Source organism: Lepisosteus oculatus, chromosome 25, assembly GCF_040954835.1.
Source record: "Lepisosteus oculatus isolate fLepOcu1 chromosome 25, fLepOcu1.hap2, whole genome shotgun sequence".
Lineage (NCBI taxonomy): Eukaryota > Metazoa > Chordata > Actinopteri > Semionotiformes > Lepisosteidae > Lepisosteus > Lepisosteus oculatus.
In genome coordinates this window covers 11,419,093-11,424,070 of record NC_090720.1, presented here as the reverse complement: position 1 = coordinate 11,424,070, position 4,978 = coordinate 11,419,093, and positions in this window count along the sequence as shown.

Here is a 4,978-nt window from a genome sequence, read left to right as displayed (position 1 = left end):
CTGTGGAATTGTCTGGAGTTCCTTTTGGTTTCTTGTGTCTGAGTGGGGCCACTGTGACGAGTCATTGCTGAATCTGCATGCAGTGTGGGCATTACGTTTTAAGGGCCTGTGCATAAAGAACTATTCCTTGGAGGGGAAAAACAGCCGCTTTCTGAATTGCACAGTCATCTTCAGTGCTTCAAGATCCCAAGGATCTTTAAAAGCATCTCCAATCTCATTCCAGTTTGCATTGTAATCAGTGTTCTGCTTTTTTCTGCAGAGACAAGCCCTAGGAGTTCTGGCAAAATGCAGTTCTGAGTTCTGAGTTGACACCGGGAGGTGAAAATGCCACCTTTAAAGACCCGTTTTTGATTTGCAAAAAGCGAGCTAATGAATCGTTTGAATGCTTCCCTTTAGATTTGCGGCTCTTCGCACAATTTAAAGATTTTATTCTAAAAGCACATGGATTACTGCACACGAAGCTGGGAACAGGTTCAAATTGCAGAATGTTTCACGTAGAAACATGGTCCAGATCATAGCTTCCCAGAAATGGCTCAGTGAGGTTCATGATTCAAAATGACTAAAACTCTGGCTAACAAGAGGAACAGAAAGACCTTGTAACCTTGTTCATAAATGTGCTGCATTTCTTCATTCAGAAAGCATGCAAGTGAAGCTCTGAGCTGCCATACTGTACTTCCACATAATGCCATCAGGATGATTGAGAGCCTAGCTGTTTTGCTGAGATACAATACATAGACAGATGGGATAGGTTTGCTGTTCAGACTTTTCTTGTGGAAATGGCTGTGGAAATCATAGCAGCTTAGAAGTGGAGATTGCAGCTCTCTGTGGCCTGTCAGGTGGTGAGAAGTCTCAAAGCCCACCCCGTTAACTGTAGACGTTCCTTGTTCCTCCCATTGGGTGATGTCACCGAGCAGACCTGCACACAGGTGCCCACAAAAGCACACCCATTGTATGGGTTCATTAAAGCACTGGTTCTGCACCAGTCAATGGCTATGGATCTCACTGATCTTGATCAGTTGAGCTCTCTAACAAACTGCTGGCTCTCTGCTAGAATGTTAACAAAACTATCGAAGGGCAGGGTAGGATACACTTGTTCTAAGTTGTTCCAAGTCAGCAGTGCTCAGTTGTTAGAGGGTAAATCAGAAGTTATAAACGGGAACCTTTCTTGATTGAACCCTCATGTTTTGTTTGGAATAGGGTTGCCGAATGCAAGCTTGAGTGACTGGAACCGATTGTCTGAAGGTGATTCCTCTCTTCATATTTACTCACGTCTCTCCTGTTGGGCATAATAAACCCTGCCATTGTGCAGTTCCGTATAAAACGGCAATATCAAGCCATCACGCCTTCTGGCCTGCAGGAGAAACTGCAGCTTTGTAAGGAGACTCGTGGGAGTCGATGACTCTGCTGTTAGGACAGTAAAGAAGAACGAAGCAGTCATAAGGGCTGGTATTGCTGCAAGTTTTATCATTGTTTTATGTTATTTATCTTGCTGTTGACACGACAGGACAGACTCACGGCTCTTGGATCTCTGTGATTTGTTCTGCAAACCTCTCCAGCGCAACATAGATCATTGTTCAAGTGTCTGACCGCAGTTCAGTTGTAAAACCCAAAAGAATATTTGACATTGACTGTAAAAGACTAGTCGTTCTTACACAGGACGAAAGTACTCTGCCTTACTGGCTGCCAATCCTAATGGTTTGCTAGCATGGAGCAATAAATCTGCCTCTTTTACACTGTGAGAACTGAGCCTTTTGACTGATTTTCCCTTTGCTGTGCCCCACAGTTGTTGGCGTTCCTTAACATCGAGTCGTAACCGTGAATAAGTGCCCATTTAAAAACTGGCCTCGTACAATGTCCTCACACTGTGGTTTGTCTCACCTCTGTAGTTCCGGCTAGAACAGAAGGGGGCTGCAGCCTGTGTTCCTGGGCCAGGCTGGCTGAGTGTTTCAGATCCCCAGTCTCAGCGAAGGGCGATGAGCTCGGTTCTCGGATGCATGTCTGCCAGTTCGAGCACCAGCCCAGCCCAGAGAGGGCGTGAATGGCTCCCTTGGTTGTGAGCAGGGGAACATGCTGCTGGTGTCTTCCCCGGCCTGATCGGTAATTGAAATTGTGGCAGCTGTCCTCTTAGGTGTCAATTATTTATCACCGTATGACACTCAAACGGCCCCTAAGGGAATCTGTTTAGTGTCCATTTAAACAGGAATAATTATACCTCTGAGGCAGGCTGGCCCCAGGGAGTATTTATTTTGTGTCTTTGAAGCCAGTTTGTCTGGACGCCAGCTGAAATACGTCTGACCCACGAGGTGCAGTTTTCGTTTGCCATCTAAAACGGGTTTTCTTTTGAGACCTCAGACTGTAGCAAATGCTGTTACAGTCACAGGTGAAAGTTGCCCAGGTACTTGCCAGAATATAACAGGCTCAGTGAATCATTCTTGAGTGGGCAGTGCCAAGCGTTTTTAAATAGGCTAGTCAGCTCGTATCACCAGGAGCAGGTTGGTCTGTGGGCTGTTACTTCTGATACACACAGATGAGCATCTTCTCAAGACCAGTCTTTTTCCTTTCCTGTTTGTGCTGAATCCATGTACCACAGGCAAGAAGAGTTCAAATTTATATTTGAATTTGATTTTTAATAGCGGTCTCTCTCACACCTGAAGAAGGCTCCACGGCCGAAACGTTGTGTTCTCTTTCTTCTTTTTTCAGCAGGAATAAACCTATTACTTGTTCCTTTGCAGCCTACGCATGCTGACGCAGCTACCCACCTGAACTACTTTGATTTTTAATGACTGCTATATCGTACTTAAGCATGTCATTGTGTCTTATTTTCCATACATTTGACAACTGTGGTTATTCTAATTGTTTTTGTAATTTTATCTTCAATTTATTCAAATAGATTTTGGCATCAGAGCTTTTGAATGAAATCGTTGAGTTAATTTACACTAACAAATCTTCACCAGCAGGTGTCACTGTTACTCAAGGTAAGCTACCTCTTCGCTTGGCTAGTTCTTATGGAAACGATTTTAATCCTATTCTCATCCACTCTCTTCCATGCAAAAAACTGAGGTTTGATCACTCTGTTTATATTGATTTTCTCCAAGATATTCCTGAGTAATTTCCATGTATTTGCCCTAAAATTGTGTAATGACTACACAATTTGAACACCATTTCTTGAAAATACTTTTTTCCTGACATTGCAGGAATTGTTCAAATCAAAGCGACACCTAAGTCAAGCCACATCATTCTTCTTCTGTGCTTTGGTTAACACACATGCTGCTGCAGCAGCAGTTTCTGCATAGGGTCGATGCTTATCTTTACAGGCAAACCAGAGGGGACCAGATCATTATGAACCCAGCAGGTCTGCTATTCCAGAAAAGCACGAGGAATATGATAAGAAACAGCCATTCACCCCTTGTCTCACCTCTTTATCCAGTAGGAACGATCTAGAGCCTACAGTATGTCGGCAAGTAAGAGGCACAAGGCAGAGTGCACCCTGGTCAGGACAGCAGCCCATTAAAGAGTGGAAGGAAACAAACCTGTCAGCATATCTTTGGTCTGTGGGAGAAAACCAGTGCACCCAGAGGAAACCCTAACAAGCACAGAGAGAACATTCAAACACTCCACAGTCAGCACCCCAGGCCCAGAATTGAACCCAGGTCCCCAGCACTGCGAGACAGCAATGCTGACCACTGCACAACTGTGTTGAATAAGAACTGACCAATGAGCCTAAAATAATCATGCTTTTAGAATGATTGTCGAAAGACTTGGTCAGTGGGGTTCGGTGTAGTGACCCCACGTTTGCATGATCCAGAGTGTTCTGGAGCAATAGTCCCATGTATGTCCTGCTGTTTTTCTGGATATTTCATCCCATCTCTTCAGATTCATCTTCAGATGGAATTGCAGTAATTCAAGAACAAAGTTTCCAGCCTATTGTCCAACAACTGCTGAATGCATGCCTATGAAGACAGCTCTACAGAATGAAAACAAAGGGGTTCTTTATCTGAATTGTCTATTTTTTTTTATTTAAACCACGTGGATATCGGACGCAGTGGGCAAAGTGTGTGTGTTTTGGTGGTATTAGTGTCCTCTCACATAGGGTCCCTGTGAAGTCAGGCAGAGACTGGCTGAGCCGAGCCCTTTCCTCCAGGATGCAGTGCATCATCTATTGCCTGAGGAAGATTGTTTGTAGATTGACCTGGGTGATTTATTTTATTCTAGCTTTGAGGGAAAGAAGAAAGATTTTATTCTTGTGTCTGAAATGAATACTAACGTCTTCTTTATAACTAAAATAATTAGCCGACATTCCATTTTAAGGCAAACCTACAGCGGTACAGTTCATCCTTTGGAAGAAAAGCAATCCTGTTCATTTTTTTAACTAACTCAGCATGTTCATTGTTCTCACTGGGTAATGAATTGTCCACCTCAAGAAATGGTTCCACTCAAATTAAAATACAACCTTTCTTGCAATGAGAATGTTTTCTGTTAAAAGTCAAATGCTTCCATTCCTTCCTTACCTACTCAGTACCTTGAAAAAGACAACAGCCAGTCTGTAGTCAAAAGGAAAGTCTGAGGAAAAAATATTCTGTCCAGAATAAAATTATTACTAATTTATCAAGGATTATCGGCTTCTGTAAGAAATTACGTAATTAGGTAGATGTGTATGAGTTCAGTCTCCTTGCTTGTACAGCCAGTACATGATGTCATTGTTTGGCAAGAGGTTCCTCTACTGTACTTCAAACTAAATTTAAAAAAAGTACTGACCGTTTTTTGTAAAGGAAATGCATTTTTGGTTTTTGCTTCATACTTAGGGGGAGGAAAAAAGAGCAAAACAGCTAGAGAATGATTTTTCTCAGCTGTGTCACTGGCCCTATTAATACTCTCCCCGTGCGGACAGCAGTTGCTTGTGCCATCTGAGTTAGCGCTCAGTGAATCAGCTTTCAAGGGCTGGGCGAAGCCAGAGGCAGGACTGAGACCACCTCACACT